General features: G+C 45.6%; 1 long non-coding RNA gene across 1 annotated transcript; it reads left to right on the top strand.

The window, feature by feature from the left end:
* The first annotated feature begins 16,272 nt into the window (after positions 1–16,272).
* Positions 16,273–18,755, top strand: LOC142249696 (uncharacterized). The gene is made up of 2 exons (XR_012725092.1): positions 16,273–16,331; positions 18,692–18,755. It is a non-coding gene; the product is annotated as an uncharacterized LOC142249696 (long non-coding RNA).
* The last annotated feature ends 548 nt before the right edge of the window (positions 18,756–19,303 follow it).

The following is a 19,303-nucleotide window of genomic DNA, read 5'->3' as shown; positions in this document are numbered from 1 at the left end:
TCAACGAAACGCTACTTCGGGTAAACTTAAGCCCTGTGCCTTTTTCTCTCGGAAGTTTGCTCCTTCTGAACGGAATTATGATGTGGGTAACCGGGAATTATTGGCTATGAAGTAGGCATTTGAAGATTGGAGGCATTGGTTGGAGGGGGCTAGGCATCAAGTTGTGGTGCTTACGGACCACAAGAATCTCATCTATCTGGAATCGGCCAAGAGGTTGAATCCTCGGCAGGCCAGGTGGGCTTTGTTTTTTACCCGGTTTAATTTTGTGGTCTCTTTTTTGCCGGGCACCAAGAATGTTAAGGCCGATGCCCTTTCCAGGAGTTTCTGCGCTGACTCTTTGGAGGTTGTCGAACCGTCTACTATCCTGAATGATGGTGTAGTATTCTCGGCTATTTCGCCTGATCTGCGGTTGGCACTGGCGGAATTTCAGGGGGATAAACCTGAGAGATGTCCTACAGGGAAACTGTTTGTCCCAGACCAATGGAGAGACCGAGTTGTCTCTGAGGTTCATTGCTCTGTTTTGGCGGGTCATCCTGGCATTTTTGGTACTCGGGATCTTGTGAGACGCTCTTTTTGGTGGCCTTCCCTGTCCCGAGATGTCCGTTGTTTTGTGCAGTCGTGTGGAGTTTGTTCTAGCTCTAAGCCCTGTTGTTCACGTTCTAGTGGGCTATTATTGCCTTTGCCTGTAGCTAAGAAACCTTGGACGCACATCTCTATGGATTTTATTTCAGAGCTTCCCATCTCTCAGAAAATGACTGTGATTTGGGTGATCTGTGACAGATTCTCCAAGATGGTTAATCCTGCTCTACATCACATCCACTCCACATAAGTTCTTGCTCCTTATTTATTGCCTGGTTCTTTTGCTTATCTGGGTTTGTCATTTGTTGTGGTTGGTTTCAGTTTATTTCCTTCCAGGGATTTTCCCCCTCAGTGGATTGTTGAGGAACTCCCTGCAGTTCTGTGTGGAGTATAGCTCCTTTGGGTCCATGTGTTTATGGCTTGTTGAATTTGTTATAATTCTTGTTTTCTGTTCATTGGTATGACAAGGGCACCTGGTATAGGACGGAGTTCAGATCGAGCGATCTGAGGGCCTTTTTGTACTATCAGGAAGTTGGTATTTTGCAGGATTTTTCTCTGGCTACCATCAGTCCCTTTCCTGTCTTTTCCTATTTTAGTCAGCGGGGGCCTCACCTTTTGCTAATCCTGTCATCTACCTGTGTATTGTGTTTTTCCTATATCACCGCAGTCTTTGAATGTGGGGGGCTTGCTATTCTTGTTTATTTTCTGAGGCAGAGAGTTATTCATCTTTCCTACCTTTAGGATAGTTAGTTCTCTGGCTGGGTTCGCGGTGCACAGGATGGTAGTTCACCCCTCGGCTACTTCTAGTTGTGTTGGTTAGTAAGGGGATGGCGACCAGATTAATTGCCAATGCTCTTGTCACCTTTTTGCCAATGATTTGTGGTGATCTTCCATGGTTCCGGATCATAACAGGCTAACCTGTGCTGCGGATCCAATCCCCAGCTGCCTAGTTGTACCTGGCTGGACACAAAAATAGGGCAAAGCCCACGTCGTTTTTTTTTTTAATTATTTCATGAAATTCATGAAATAATTAAAAAAAGGGTTTCCCTATATTTTTAGTTCCCAGCCGGGTACAAATAGGCAGCTGGGGGTTACGGGCAGCCGTACCTGCCTGCTGTACCTGGCTAGCATACAAAAATATGGCGAAGCCCACGTCATTTTTTTTTTAGTTTTTTGGCAAAAAAAATGCTTCCCTGGATTTTCCATTGCCAGTGAAGGTAACACCAAGCAGTAGGGGTTAGCAGCCAGTAGCTGCTCAGATTACCCTCAGCTAGCAATACAAAAAATGCAGCGGGAGCTCATATATATTTTTTTTAATTATTTATTTAAATAACTAAAAAAAAAAAGGGCTTCCCTGTATTTTGATTGCCTGACATGACAGTGCTGTAAAAATAAATCATTAAAAAAATGACATAGCACTCGGCGATATTTTTGATTCTCAGCGCAGATAAAGCAGACAGCTACGGGTTGCCACCCCCATCTGCCTGGTGTTACGTTGGCTGGCAATCAAAATACAGGGAAGCCCATTAATTTTTTTTATTTAAAAAAATAGTTTAAAAAAAATGACGTGGGATCTCCCCATTTTTGATAGCCAGCTAGGGCAAAGCAGAAGGCTGTAGGCTGAACACCACAGCTGGCAGCTTTACCGTGGTTGGGGATCCAATGTGGAGGTCACCCCAGGCTCTTTTTTATAATTATTTTATAAATAATAATAATTAGAAAAAAAAAGTAGGGTCCCCCCCAAATTGGATCACCAGCCAAGGTAAAACGGGCAGCTGTGGTCTGGTATTCTCAGGGTGGGAAGGTCCATAGTTATTGGCCCTTCGCAGCCTAAAAATAGCAGGCTGCAGGTGCCCCAGAATTGTCGCATCCACTAGATGCGCCAATCCTGGCGCTTCACCCCAGCTCACCCCGTACCCTGGTGCAGTGGCAAACGGGGTAATAAATGGGTTTGATACTAGCTGTAAAGTCACCTGACATCAAGTTCAGCAGTTTGTGATGTCATGGCGTCTATCAGATACCCGACATCACAAACTGCCAGTACTAACATAACAAATAGACGAAAAAAAATGTATTTGAAGAAACACTCCCCAAAACATTCCCTCTTTCACCAATTTATTGTAAGGAAAAAAAATAAAGGGGTCCCACGATGACTCTGGACCATCTAGAATATGGGGGGAGACACTCAGGGAACGTATCCCCTATTTTCTAGGAATGCAGACCCTCCATGTGAGGAGTGTGGGTGCAATGAATCTGCACCCACTCTCCCCAGGTCCACAGCAGCAGAGTCCATGTCGTAACTAGAGATGAGCGAACCGGCCGTGGTTCGGCTCGAGTAAGGTTCGTCGAATGGAGGTCTCATTCGAGTTCGGTTTGGCGAACGTTCGACGAACCACTCGAACCGCATAGGAAACAATGGCAGGCAATCACAAACACATAAAAACAACTAGAAAACACCCTCAAAGGTGTCCACAAGGTGACAAACAACTCACAACACAACACAAACACATGGGAAAGTGACAAGGACATATACTCATGCGAAAACAAAGGAGCTGGACAAGGAAAAAGAGGAGGAGACACAGATATGAGTATATGCAAGGGAACGTCGATGCCATTACTGTGCAACTTGAGCCCTGCTCATTTTAGGCTTCCAATCTGGATAAATTGCCTGAGCTCACCACGTACGCCTTGGGGATCTTGTTGTGTCCCGCAGCCAGCGTTTTCTCGGAACGTGTCCTCAGTGCTGCTGGGGGTGTGCTGACAGCTAAGCACACGCATCTGTCCACTGACAATGTGGACAGACTAACGTTCACCAAGATGAACAAGTCATGGCTCTCAGAGGACTTTTCTTCCCCTGGCTCAGTCAGGGGAGGCGAAAGGCACGCGTATTTTTGAGAGTGCTTCATGAAAAGGATCTTTTTCATCTTGAAAATGGGGTCAACTGATGCCAGTCAAGTGGGGTGTGTGTGGCCCAATTAGTGGAAACGAGGAAGACTGTGGTTGGAGTCCCCTCGTTTTTGAAAAAAGAACCAAGATGAACAAGTCATGGCTCTCAGAGGACGTTTCTTCCCCTGGCTGAGCCAGGGGAGGCGAAAGGCACGCGTATTTTTGAGAGTGCTTCATGCAAAGGATCTTTTTCATCTTGAAAATGGGGTCAACTGATGCCAGTCAAGTGGGGTGTGTGTGGCCCAATTAGTGGAAACAAGGGAGACTGTGGTTGGAGTCCCCTTGCTGTGTTTTACATGCTTTTAGAAGGGCATGACATGGCTTAGAGGTTGACTTTCAGCATCTGCAAACTGTTGGCTACCAAAATGCTTCCTTTCCAACCTTTTTAACCAAGGATTTTCGAGACCTTATGCCCATCGCAGTGCCCCAAGAGCCGATGCCCAGGCGCCACTCCTTCTCCAACAAAGGCGTGCACGCGCTACACCAGCATGTCGCACCAAATATCACCGCTTCTTTGAGAAACTGTGTGACAGGGTGCATTTCACCACAGATACTTTGCCCGGTAAGCATGGACAGGGGCGTTACATGTCGCTGACTGGGCAATGGGTTACTATGGGGAGAGATGGAGAAGGGTCTGCTGTAAAAGTCTTGCTGTCCCCACGAGTTGTATCATTCCTTCCTCTGTATGTAGAAGTTAATACACTGCTTCTGCCTCCTCAACCTCGTGTGGGTCCTTCACCTCAGCCCAAACCCTGTGTGGTCAGGGCACCCTTCCTTGTAACTGCGCACAAGGAAAACCACACACCTCCTTTCTATGCTGGCAGCAGAGCTCAATGCCATCATGCGGTCAAATGTTTACTTTGAAATGTATGGGAAATGTGAGTCACACCGCTGAGAAGTTGAGGACGGTTAGCTCTGGAGACCAAGTTTCATCAATGGCTGTCTCCACTCAACCAGCAGCCAGGGAAGGCCGGGTGTGACAATGATGCAAACATGGGTGCGGCCCTTCGCCGTGACAATGTGACACACGTGCCTTGTGTGGCTCATGTGTTGAACCTGGTTGTCCAGCAATTTTTAAAGCATTATCCTGGCCTACATGGCCTTCTGCAGAGGGCACGGTGTAACGCCTTCCTTGATCCACACACTCAGATGGGCTGTAAAGGATAGGCTAGAGGGAAGCCACTCACCAAGCAGGACCTCCAGAACCCTGAAACCCTTTAACCCCTATACAGGGATTAGGAATTACACAGGGCCCAAGGTGATCAATACCTGTGGAAGGCTGCAATTCCAGAGAATAGTAGTCAGGCAGGGACAAAACATTAATTGAGGAACAGGAACAGAATGGGACGGCAAGGACTTAATCAGAAAACAAGCAGAGGTGAAATGCGGATCGGCCAACAAGGTGCATAAACTGCAAGCAGGAAAAGTAGTCAGGTAACAAGCACACAAAATCATAAAACTGAACTGGGGGTAAAAGTAACCAGAGGTTCATAGCTATGTCTGGCAGTGGTCTGCAGACAGGATGGGCATAAAAAAGGCCGTGGTGTCTTCCCATTGGTTGTAGCTGAATGAGGGTACTTCATCTGTGAGATACCCACCACCTACATTCAGCCAGAGATTCTGCATCTGTCAAGGTAATGCAGCCCAGTGGGTGAGCATAACCTGCGTCCACCTGCGCCGCTAGCATCAACTTCTCTCCCATCATCAGCACTATGCATGAAAGGAACACATTGTCACCTGGCGACCGGAGTACGAATTGGCGGAGCGTACTCCGTTGATGACTTAACCACAGTGTGCGGCAATGATGCAAACCTGGCTGCGGGCCATCGTCAGGGCAATGTGACACACGTGCCTTGTATGGCTCACGTGTTGAATCTAATTCTCCAGCAATTTTTAAAACACCATCCCGGCCTACATGGCCTTGTGCAGCGGGCACGCTCGCTATGTGCTCACTTCCATCGTTCGCACACAGCAGCTCAACAACTTTCGTCGCTACAGAAGTCTTTAGGTCTGGTGGTTAAACGCCTGAAATGCGATGTGCCGACACGCAGAAATTTGAATCTGCACATGTTGCAGCGTTTGTGGCAGCACCGCCGAACCCTGCTGCAATACGTTATGACATATAGCCTGGCCTAACTTGATCCAGAGGTGGTGCAGATCACGCTGCTGGAGTGGTGTCAGATCAAGGACCTATGCACCCTTCTACACAGTTTACAAATGTCGACGAAGATGTTTAGCACTGGCAATGCCATTCTCAGCATGACAATTCTGGTCATCTACATGATGGAGCACACTGTAAGCATTATTCGGAGTCAGGTGTTGGGACAAGAGGAAGGGGAGGAAGTACAGGAGGAGTCATATGCGGAAGGGACAACAAGATCTACGAGGTCCAGATGGTCAGCGGCACCTAGGCGGCAGTCATGGTGGGGGAGAGGGATTAACAAGGGCGCATAGTATCAGCAAAAAGTGTTGAGGAAGGTGCAGGAGCCCATGAAGAAATGGAGGACGAACTGGCGATGGGCATGGAAGACTCAGCAGATGAGTGAGAGCTTGCTCACATTTCGGTTGTGCGAGGTTGGGGGGAGAGGGCAGCGGAAGGAGGCATGATTCTCACCTCTCTGCCACCAATACACCAAGGACTTGGTCCTCCTGGATGCACAAGACACATGAGCGCCTTCTTGCTGCACTACCTACAACATGACCCTCGGATTGTACGAATTCGAAGTAACGCTAACTACTGAGTTGCCACACTGTTAGATCCCCGGTACAAGACAAAATTTGGTGTAATAATTCCTGCCATAGAAAGGGACGCAAGTATACAGGAGTATCTGCAGAAGGTGGTACGCAATCTTAGATCTACTTTTCCACTAAACACCAGTGCTGCACAGAGTAAATCTCAACGCTTTGTCATGGATAGGAGGAAATGGTCTTTTACTTGTCCATATCTGAGGGACCGAGGGCTGGCTGCTGTGCTGAGATGGCATTGAGTACGGTGTCCCTGCAGAGTTGCACTTTTGGTCATATACAAAATGAGTTGAAAAAGGACAGATGCTGGTGGAAAGGGGAACAGGTGTGTTGAAAGGGGAAAAAAGTTTTTGTCCGTGGGTTTGGTGGTTAAGCAAAAGTAACATTTGCTGAAGAAACACCATCTGTTACGGTGGGACTGGCAGATTTGGATAAGGTGGTATATACTTTGTTACCGCTATATAACGAAAATTAATAAGAAAAGAAAGAGAAAGGTATATATCCCCATCAGCAGTCAGTGTCCACCGTGCTCCCAGATGGAAAAGGAGAGGTTGGCAACTGGAAGGTTAGGTGGAGGATACAGAGCTGTGCGGCTATGAAGCTAATAGTAGCCTGAACCGAGATAGACGCCACTCGGATCTGGAGACTGGGAGCCATGTTACCGTCACAGGGTCCACACGCCCACCCAGCCCAGGAACTCCCTTTTAACATCACAGGGGCCATTGAGTTCACTGACCGTGTGCACTGGGGCCACACCTGTGGACAGCAGGCGCATCAGCAGCAGCAGGCCTGTTAATGCCACTGGGCTGCACAAGCAGGACTGGTAGGACAGGAGCTGGTCTTAACTGTTCTGCGTTACCAACTGTGGTGGCGGCCTGCATCGACGCCCTATCCCTGCCTACCTCTGGCCTAAAGCCGCAATGGGTTCAACACATGGAGTTGTGCTTTTTCGGAGCATAATAGAAGACTGCGCACCTCCTTGTTGGCTCCAGCCCATTTTATAACCTGGGTCCGCCCCAAACCATAGTGGACCACAATGCACCTCCTGGAGACAAAAGCAGAGTGACACGTCATGAGTGGCATAACTAGCATCCTATTTGGAACCACAACTTCAATAATGACCTCATGGCTGCCACGACACAAACACCTCACCAGTCATCGTCTGACCATCTATAATGGGGTGACAAGTCAATGGGGCGGGTCTCTGCAAGCCATTTGGGAGTGGCCTGGCCACATTGTCAGGACACCTGATGCCCTGTGGTCTATATAAGCCCCCCACATCAGGGGCAGGGCCAAAGAGTTCCTAGTCTTTGATGCAGTAAGTGCCTGAGCATGCTCAGTAGCATGAAATACAGTGTCTGAAAAAAGACTATCAGCTTTAGCATGGTGTCTAGGCACAACACAGGACTTAGACCCAGCACGGAGTGCAAGTACCTGTGCAAAGAGGCTTTTCGCACTAAGTGTGGGAGCATGCGCTGTATCCCGAAATGAAGACTTAGCCTCAGGAATGGCACAAACAGGCTGAGCATACTCACTAGGCAAAACACTATAGTTAGGCTGCGGCTGGGGTAAATCGGCACACGCATGCGCACTAGCTGCCTCTCCACACTTAGACATGGAGGAGAAATTGCTCTTCGGGTGTGGACTTGGAGATGCTGTCTATGAACCGAAGGAAAAGCTAAAGGTGTGTGTTACAGCAAGGAGCCACCGCGGAAACACTTCAATCAATTGTGAGGGGAGTCATTTTGGAGTTTGGTGTGGAGTACCGTAACGCCAGTGAGCAGCATCCTGTGCCACAGACAAACATTCTTACGGTGCTGTCTATACTGCTTACCGTGAGAGGAGCGTAAAGTCTGTATTTCTGGCAACTGGACATCACAGTACCCGGGTACGGTAGGCTGTGCCCCAATAATGCGGGCACGCAACACTTTGTTTTATTAGCAAAACACATATCTGTTCTGGGTAGGCCGACTATATAGACAATAAGACTTGCTGCCTCTGCACTGTCAAATTGTCACGTACAGTTTAAATCATAGAGGGACAGCGACACATGTTTGCATTGACTGTTGCTTTTCAAGATTTCCATGACTGTGTTGCAGAGCTGTGTGGTTTGCATTCACACTGTTATCATCTGCCTAATCTGTGAGGCTTCAGCTAACAAGGGTATTCAGGGGGGGGTAGTGTGTTTTGTCTATGTTTAGGTAGATAACTTGGAAGCTCTTGTGATGCGCCACTGGTAAGTCGTGGTTGCACACACACACACACACACGCACAAACACACAATTACTGCTACACAGAGGGATCAGCAGGTAGTAGGCAACAGAATAGATTGTTTAATTATTTAAATTGTATGCATGGTTCTTATTGTTTGTTTTGGTAAAGTTAAACAATCATTTATAAACCCAACTGCCTAGAGTCCTTTTCCTGTTGCCTGGTTTTGCTGCATACTGGGGAGCCCACCCTTTACACGACATAAAATGAAGCATAAGTCGCAATGTGAATTTCACTGTGCTACAATGCGGCCTAGCGTGCCTGTGCAACCACCGCCTGCCCCATCAAGTGCATCTGTGTGCTCTTCATCCTCTGTGACTGTGGGGACAGCCGTCTCACTTGCTTTTTCACACTGAACTTCCACCCCTTTACACGCAACAGGGAGTGTGATTGGCAGGTCATCACTTGTTTTGGAAGTGGAAACAGATTGTATTGTTGAGCTGTCAGACATCGAGAAAAAAAACATTGTATGCAGGCTACATTATATCCACACCTGCACCTTCGTCACAGATTGGCTGGACTACCTGCAGTTAATAATTGCATTCCAGAAATGGAAAGGAGTGTAGAATGCACATGTGTTGTACCTTGCTTAGCAGCAAAGGAACACTAACTTAGTATTACAGACAATTTTAGGAAGGCAGAAAAAGAGTCAGCTCTTTGGGAAAATTAAATAGCGTGGAAAAAGTGGACAGGTGGGTACAGTGGCCGTGTTCTGTGGGTACCAGGACAGTAAAGGAAGCCTCACTTTCTATCCCTACGAATGATCAAATGCAGCAAGGGATTCCCTGAGTTTGCTATAAAATTAGCGTAGCAAAATGTGCATGAGGGTGTCATGCAGAGGTGCTGCAAATAGCTTTTCACCAGTAGGACACTAATGGAAGTCCAACAGCCACTTTTAGCATGCCACTAAGTTTACTCAGTGTTTACTAGTATAATGGCTTAGTAACAATGAGTCTGAGTGTGCGATGCAGAGGTGCTGCAAATAGATTTGCAATAGTGGGACACCAATGGAAGTCCAACAGCCACTTTTTGTATGCCACTAAATGGCAGCATTTTTTGCTATTATTATAGCTTATTAAAAACAGAGCAGGAGGGTGTCATGCAGAGGTGCTAGAAATAGCTTGGCACCAGTGGGGCACAAATGGAGTACAACAGCCACTTTTTGTATGCCACTAAATGGCAGCATTTTTTGCTATTATTATAGCTTATTAAAAACAGAGCAGGAGGGTGTCATGCAGAGGTGCTAAAAATAGCTTGGCACCAGTGGGGACACAAATGGAGTTCAACAGCCACTTTTTGTATGCCACTAAATGGCAGCATTTTTTGCTATTATTATAGCTTATTAAAGAAAAATTCTGTGGAGGGAAAAGGCGCAAGAAATAGGGTCTTACCCGGTATATGGGTTTGAGTGAAACAAGAGAAATGAATACACTCACCTGATCAGGTTGTGCCAGTCACAACCCCTGTGCAGACATATGTGAGTGCTGGAGTGGTTAAAGCAGCGGCCCCGTTGGAGAGAGAGCTATAAATGTTCAGAGTAAAAAGACGGGTTTTTTACCGCGCTATAAACCACAACGGGTGTTATAAAATAAAAATTCTTTTATTGAAACATTCCTACGCGTTTCAGAGGCATGCACGCCTCCTTCTTCAGGGAAAAAATGTCAACTGACATTTTTTCCCTGAAGAAGGAGGCGTGCATGCCTCTGAAACGCGTAGGAATGTTTCAATAAAAGAATTTTTATTTTATAACACCCGTTGTGGTTTATAGCGCGGTAAAAAACCCGTCTTTTTACTCTGAACATTTATAGCTATAGCTTATTAAAAACAGAGCAGGAGGGTGTCATGCAGAGGTGCTAGAAATAGCTTGGCACCAGTGGGGGCACAAATGGAGTACAACAGCCACTTTTTGTCTGCCACTAAATGGCAGCATTTTTTGCTATTATTATAGCTTATTAAAAACAGAGCATGAGGGTGTCATGCAGAGGTGCTAGAAATAGCTTGGCACCAGTGGGACACTAATGGAAGTACAACAGCCACTTTTTGTATGCCACTAAATGGCAGCATTTTTTGCTATTATTATAGCTTATTAAAAACAGAGTAGGAGGGTGTCATGCAGAGGTGCTAGAAATAGCTTGGCACCAGTGGGGGCACAAATGGAGTACAACAGCCACTTTTTGTATGCCACTAAATGGCAGCATTTTTTGCTATTATTATAGCTTATTAAAAACAGAGCAGAAGGGTGTCATGCAGAGGTGCTAGAAATAGCTTGGCACCAGTGGGGGCACAAATGGAGTACAACAGCCACTTTTTGTATGCCACTAAATGGCAGCATTTTTTGCTATTATTATAGCTTATTAAAAATAGAAAAGGAGGGTGTCATGTAGAGGTGCTAGAAATAGCTTGGCACCAGTGGGACACTAATGGAAGTCCAACAGCCACTTTTAGGATGCCACTAAGTTTCCTCAGTGTTTGCTAGTATAATGGCTTAGTAACAATGAGCTTGAGTTTGCAAAGGGCTGGAGGGTACAGTGGCAGGGTTGTGGGGCTGGGTAGAGGAAAGGAAGACTCCCTTTCTATCCCTCCTAATGGGGAAATGCAGCGAGGAAATCCCTGACCTTAGCTACACAGACGCTGTCATCTTGTGTAGCTGTTAAAATCTGTTTTCACGGACCTGACTGTCACCTATGGCTCTGACCATGCCGGCATTAGCCCATACAAGGACTAATAGAAACTTCTATCCCTATTCTGTATAGCGCTGTGTATAGAGCGTACACAGCAGTATCGGAGACAGGAGCTACGCCAGCTGTGACTGACACCCAGACGCAGAAGGCAGATAATGGCGTGCTGGAGGAAAATGTCCGTTTTTATAAGCAGGGACATGTGACATGGACATCCTATCACACATGCCGTTGCTTCTCTGGCTAAAAGTCCACTTAGCTGTGTGTGTGTCTGGGATTGGCTGACATGCTGGCCCGCCCCACTACATGCGCGCGCTTAGGGAATGAAGACAAGGGAAAAAAAAAAAAATGGCGATCGCCATTATCAAAACAGCAGTGATCTGAATGCGCTGTTCCCGCACACTATACGCTGAAATTTCATAATAGTATGAGTCACAGAGTGACTTACACTATTAGTGGAAAGCCAGCTAGTAATTAGCTTGTCTTTTTGCTGCTAGAACCGTTCTCGAACGTATCTAGAACTATCGAGCTTTAGCAAAAAGCTCGAGTTCTAGTTCGATCTAGAACAGCCCCCAAAATCACTCGAGCCGCGAACTGGAGAACCACGAACTGCGAACCGCGCTCAACTCTAGTCGTAACTGTTGCTACCAAAGTTGCAATGCCCTGCTCATGAGGTAAGGGCATGCCTAATCAGGAGAACTATTCTACATTTCCAAATAATGGTTTTTGCTGATATTATTGCTATTCCACCTACTATATATTGGGGATAGGATCTTGGAGATGGAATACCCCTTTAAGTTAAGTTATCCAGCTGAATGAATACTAAACAACAGAGCTCGCTATTTAGACATGTTTTCTTGTGGCGTATAACGGACTCTCATGTTTCGTAGTCGTTCAGCAGGGCAACTATAAAAGCAAATCCCTCCATTTTGAAATGTAGTATAGCTCTCCTGATCAACTATGTTCCTTACCTCATGAGCAGGGCATTGCAGTAGCTTAAAGGTGCATGGTTACCACCACTCACTGTGTCTGAACACAGGAACTTGAGCTGACAGCCGCTCTGTGCATGCGGCAGCGTCTATTGTGAAGGAGGGGGCCGCGGGGGTTCAACGCTGCACAGGTACCGTGTGGACACCGGGGATCACCGGTGGGGTTATAGGGAGTGACCTGGCAGGGCCTGGGGAGGAGTTCTCTGTCGCATGTGTCATGGCACATGCGACAGAAATCAGTGGAGTAGGGTGAATGCGGCTGGCGCGCTGCTGTGCTCGCGCCTATCTTCGATTTTCCGGGAGGGGGTCGGGGGGGGGGAACTTTGGCGACAGCGGAAGACCGGGGAGGAGATTTATCTCCCATCTGACATATTTGTTTATGCCAGATGGGAGATAAATAATTTTTTACCGGTGCTGTCATTTACTGTAATGTAATCACCGGTATACGGTGTATACCGGTGATCACATGAGCGGGGACCGGACAAACCGACCTGAATCATGATCTCCAGGGTCTCAACTACCCCCTGAAACCCCCGAGATTTTCTGACGCTGGGGGGCGCTATTCACTTATTTCTGCCTGCTGTTTATAAACGACAGATTAGAATAAGGCTACATTCACACGACCGATCTGTTTTTGCGGTTTGCAAAAAATGGTCTGTTTTTTTCACGGGTGCATCCGTGTGGCATCCATTTCCATTCCGTATTGTTAGGTCCGGATGGTGGATCCACTGGGCCGTGCACCCCAGGCCTGGGTGCACGGTAGCCGGAGCACTAGCATGGCAGGGACGGGTAGAACAGTCACTGGGGCTTCAGAGTTCCTGGAGACAGTGCAGGAATCCGGCACAGGTGCCGGGTAGGAATGTCAGGCAATAGTATGATCACAGGACACGGCACAAGGGGGACCTGAGCACCTAGCTTTCAAGACAAGGCTTACAAGACACGTTGATCAGGCCCCGCCCACATGGCAAGGCCAGTCTTATATACCCAGCACAGCCTCATGTCATATCCTGCTGCAGCAGTGCTGGGCCCATAAGACCAGGTGAGTGGGTGCGGCCTGACCCGATACAGAAGCATGATTTAGACACATAAGACTGGGGACAGGACACAGGAAAGCACGAGCGGGAGCGGCAGCCGTGACCGGAGGACACGTGGACCGGATCAGTGGGTAAGGAGCGGTGACGTGCAGGTACGACCGGATCAGTGGGTAAGGAGCGGTGCCGAGGCATCCGGAGCGTGACACGCATACGGTCTGTATGTCATCTGTTTGTCATCCGTGTGCCTTCCGTTTTCTTGGCGTACTGCCAAAAAACTGAAGGAGGGAAAATACATAAATTTACCCAGGATCCATAGCTTCATCCTACATGAGGCGGTCACATGTTTAGTCCAGTGCCATTTTCTACTGCCTTTCACAGCGTAGTGCACTCTGGTTAGTTTCCTGTGCTTGTACACTTCATATCAGTCTTTTCTGTCATTATAATGGCAGAAAGACACATAATGTCCCACTCTCCTGCATTTTGTAATTTTGCACCCTTTGGTGCCTTTCATGTGGCACTAAGGGGTGCTTAGCCTTGTATTTTCCAAAATAATAAATACATTTAAAAAAATAATGACGTGGGATTCCCCCTATTTTTGTAGCCAGCTAGGGTAAAGCAGACGGCTTACATATACCTACATCTACAACGCCTTCCCAGTGTTGCTGTATGCTCCTCCTGTGTCTAAGTCCGGAATTTACCGGACTGCGCATGCGCGGGCGCTTTTCTTCTATACCTAACGGTAACCACAGATATTCTAGTAGCAACGCCGACTACCACTGCGCATGCGCAAACGGCGAACGGCACTTCCGGGTCACGGCATTAAAAGCCGGCAGATCCTGACACATAACACACTCGAGCCATAACCTGGGAAGGCGGCAATAAGGTATGTTGACAGCTCCTTTGACACTCAGCCAAACCATATCGCTACCCTAAACTAGACTTTGTCTCTCTTACCTTTTAGAGGACTTCTCGCATTCCACCCTTATACACCAAATCTCTCATGTGCAGTACACAGGTAGTATGTCTTTGTTCCTTGGCATTTCCTGTTCACCTTAATGCAAACTAACAAGATGGGACTGTGTTCATACCTTGTGATCATATGTTTGACTCAGATGCACCCCCATATGCACACATTGCCTTTAACATCTGTATAATATTGGCTATTATGACTTTGATTGTAGATGGAAGCACTCCTCAGTATACCATAACAAAAATCTGCCCTTATACGGCTGGCCCTATCCACCGCAACCAGCAGGTAGCTAAAGTAGTGATGTAATAATTAAGACCCAGTACATGCTTGTGTTTCATTTATAACTTGCTTTATATCTACTAAGGTGCAACTTATCAAGGGATTTTTCCCTAACCACTACGTCTTCCGCAAAAGACATATGTCCACACCTGAACGGCCCGTATGTAATGAATACACGTTGTATACTATAAACTCTCCCTGTACGGCTGTCCCCATCTACTACAACTACCAGGTATTTTTACTGAGTGACGCAATAAATAGGAACCAGTACACGTCTTAGTCTTATAAATAACTTACTCTATATCCATTAAGGTGCAACATATCAGGGAATTTTTCCCGTATTTCCACATCTACTGCAAAGGACGTACATCCACACCTGAACAGTTCGTATGTAATGAATATGCAAAACAGGTACTGAGACAGATCTAGAAACCTCTACTCTCGGTTACATGTTATTTACTCATGCACATACCATTTTATCTACAGAGCTCTTCTCCTGTGACCTCTATTCAAACATACCCTGGGTGGAGTTCCTCTCTATTCATCTCTTATCCCTGCAATCGCAGACTACATAGAATAAAGCAAATATTCTTGAGAGAAACTGTCTTTTTCTAGTGGAGGTATGCCATTTATGCTTGTCTTGCTGTCTTATTTATAGCACTGCCTTATATTTGGTATAATTCTACATGGCAGAGTTGCCTTTTGCCTGTATCTGTCATCGTTGTATCTATATAAATACACTTCATTCCCTTCATGGGTTGTTCTACTTAAATTTTGTGTGATATACCTGTATATATGTAAATTTTGTATAATATTGTAAAAAATTGATTATTACTTTTGTTCCCCCCTCCCTAGTGACCCGGCGTGAGAAAGGCCCGTATTTAGGCCGAAACGTCTTCCTCCCTTGTCACTGTATAAATAAATTTCCACGTTTTTGCTAAAGGAATCAACTTTGTTCAAGTCTTTCTTCTACTTCAAATATATATGAGAGTGCAGTGTATTAATATTGGCTGATAACCAGGACCACGGTCCTCTCACTTGCACCTCACTAACTTTGATTTTGGTTGGAGCACACCATAATTTTTTTGAATATAGCATATCGCTTGGTTGCTGCACCGACCTACCCATGTCAGCTGAAACATTTGCGTATGATGAATCAACGAGCCTCAGTATATTGGCACAAGTCACCAACTCTACTGAGTTCTTGAAAACTCCAATCAGAGAAGTCAGAACCAGGGACTGGGAGAAGGAGAACCAGACATTCATATCCCTGGACCTGCACTGCACAACCTTGGCGGAGTACCACCGACAGAATCGTATTCCCAGAGGCTTAAGAAGTCATTTGAAACCCACCCTTTTTGCCAATATTGATGACTATTGTAAGAAATATCAGCAAATACTTAATAAGTGCTCACTAGACCTGATAGTTCTAACTATTGAATATTTACAAACCGCTATAAAGGAATCCAAGGACAAGATTCAAAGTATCGAGGCACAACTGGCGGACAGACTGACCCCGAGTGATCTTACTACCCTTAAGAATAAAACAGAGGACGCACTGAAAGAATTTAGGAGGAACCTGGAAGACAAGAAAAGACAAAAATTCCAAAGGGACACCGACGATTACTTGCAAAATCGGGTTTATAGATGGAACGACTGGTCACTGAACAATACAAGACCATGGCACAGACAACCCTCTTACAACCCATCCGTAAGCTCAGGGAGCGAATCAAGTGGCAGCCGAACAAATTCCGTTTCTTTTTTAGGACGCGGGAAGAAAAGAGGAAACCCACGAGGAGGTCGAGGAGGAGGAGATTGGGGAATGACGCTTCGGTCACAGGTGAGGGTCCCAATTTAGTCGTTAATATTTCTAGTTACACTCTAGCCCCTAATGAACTCGCTGTACTCAACAAGGGTTTAACCTTCTGTCCTACACCTAAATGGGATGCCTTTTCTTTAGAAAACGATCTACAGAAATTCTATAGATTAATTAGGTTAAAAACACACTTTGGCCTCAATCCCAATATAACTATGGATGCACCCTCACCCTCCGAGTACATCAGTATAAAAACATTAGGTTTGCGTAACCCTAGTCAGTACATGCCCCCAAGAACACACCATGCAACAGAAACATTCATAACCCTAGTAGACCGGGACATTAAGGATAACATCCATGAGCATGCACTTGGTTTTTTCCCAACACGTAACAACTTGAATGCCTCTGAATGATCGGCCATAACCTCCTTAAAAAACAATAAGGAGATAATTATAAAGCCTGCGGATAAAGGGGGTGCAATTGTAATACAGAATACCCACGAGTATATTAGAGAGGTCAAACGCCAACTAGAAGACCCCAATATCTACCAAAAACTACCTTTTGACCCAGTCTTTAAAATACAACAGAGGATTAAACAATTTTTAGCTATATATGTTGATAACGGTACTATTGATCAAAAGACGTGCACCTTTTTGACTAAATTACATCCAATAACTCCTGTTTTCTACGTTCTACCTAAAATTCATAAGTCACTTTCTAATCCTCCCGGCCGGCCCATAGTAGCTTCGACTGAATCTATATTAGCACCTTTGTCCATTTACCTAGAAAAAATTCTCACTCCACTAACTAAAAATACTAAGTCGTATATCTTGGATACCAACAATTTTCTACAGAAAATTAGAGAGCTAAGGCAGGTTCCCCCCACTAGTATTCTGTGCACCTGGGACGTACGTAGTTTGTACACGTCAATCTCGCATGAAAAAGGGATCATGGCCACTAAACTAGCACTCGATAAAACCAGTCTTAGCCAGGAATCTATTGATTTCACTGTAGGCCTCCTGGAAATAGTCCTACATGAAAATTATTTCTTGTTTAAGGACGACTACTACGTCCAGACGCATGGGACCGCTATGGGCTCGAACATGGCCCCGGCTTATGCTAATCTCTATATGGACTATTTTGAAGGACGCTACATATACTCTTATCCGTCCTTTGATGAGCATTCCCATCTATGGGTCCGCTACATAGATGATGTCTTTTGTATTTGGCAGGGTGATCTCGATAGCCTGGTGTCTTTTGACAAACACATCAATACCATATGGCCAGAACTAAAATTTTCACTAAGTTACCACTCTGAGAGTATCAACTTCCTTGACACATGTATCAAGAAGGATCATTTGGGTATTCTTTCCTCAGATCTGTACCGCAAGCCCACGGATCGTAACTGTATGTTGCTCTACAGCAGCTGTCACCCTAAATCCACAAAAAATAGCCTGCCTAGGTCGCAATTTAAAAGAGTCACAAGGATTGTGTCTGATGAAGTCACAAAGAAGGAGAGGATAGAGGAAATGTCAGAAAGGTTCCGCGAACGGAATTACCCAAAGGCACTATTGGAAACTGAGAAGGGGATGGCGTTGACCACCACTCCAGAAGAAAGAAATAGAATACTTCCTGATAGAGTACCATTTGTTCACACCTTTCATCCTTCCATGCCAAAAATTTATAACATTATCACCCGCCACTGGCCCCTTCTGAGGAAAGCCTATCCACAAATTGACACCTTTCTACTTCCCCCCATCATGTGCAAAAAAAGACCCAAAAACATCAAGGACTCTTTAGTTAGAGCAGACGTAGGCAGTGACAAAAAACTAGACACACAGACGTTCCTGGCACCAAAACGAACCGGAACCTTTCCCTGTTTAAACTGCCTGTCGTGCTCCAATGTGATTAAAGGGGATCACTTTACGCACCCTAGGTCTGGGAAGAGCTTTTACATTAAGGAACACTTCACGTGTGAGAGTAATTTTGTCATATATCTCATTAAGTGCCCCTGCGGCCTCCTCTACATAGGGGAAACCATTCAGCACATGGGTGATCGTATTGCTAGCCATAAATCCACCATTAGGTGTGGCAAACTATGGCTACCAATCCCTCATCACTTCCATGAGGCAAAACATACAATAGCACAGTTACGCTACCAAGTGATTGAGAAAGTCCATAGACCAAGGAGGGGCGGCAATCACATCGAGCTCCTCAGAAGAAGGGAGAGCTTTTGGATCCACAAGTTACAGACACTAACCCCCAAAGGCCTAAATAGAGAGCTAGATTGGCCAATGTAAAGTATATAGTTACTCCCTGTGACTTATTCCTGTGATAGACTTTATGATTACTACCATGTACTAACTAGACTGTATTGCTTACAGAAAACTTGAAAGATGTCACCCTTTCTCTTCTCTCTTCCCACATCGTGCACTTCTCCATAGATGGTAACGTATAAAAATTGCACTTCTATATAATTCATAGTATGCGATCTTGTATACTCTTTAGCATGTTGGGACCCTACCTTGTTCTTCTCAGAAATGAAATGAAATATAGTGGAAATATGTCTAACCAATTATTAATTCTAGATCATATCCTCCTCCTGGACCTATACATTATAAAGCAAGTGTACTACGCAGCATTTTATGTGAAATGACAGGACCGTACTATGTTCTACTACAACTTAGTTTAAATATTGTTTGTCTAGGATAGATCTGCCAAACTATCTGTATACCTAGCATTAATCCATTGTCTTCCATATACTGATGTGTTAGAAGGGTCAGCCAATCTGTTTGTATACCAATTATGATTCTACTGCCTTCCTTATACTGACTTAACTACATCCTCTTTTCACTATTGTACTCCTAAATAACTATTTTTACTAACATTCTCTCTCTCCCTCTCCATCTCTGACCTCTGAAACCAGCAGCCTAATCATACCACTTATTTACATATACCTACATCTACAACGCCTTCCCAGTGTTGCTGTATGCTCC

This window comes from Anomaloglossus baeobatrachus, chromosome 8, assembly GCF_048569485.1.
Source record: "Anomaloglossus baeobatrachus isolate aAnoBae1 chromosome 8, aAnoBae1.hap1, whole genome shotgun sequence".
Lineage (NCBI taxonomy): Eukaryota > Metazoa > Chordata > Amphibia > Anura > Aromobatidae > Anomaloglossus > Anomaloglossus baeobatrachus.
This window is presented reverse-complemented; position numbering and strand designations above follow the sequence as displayed.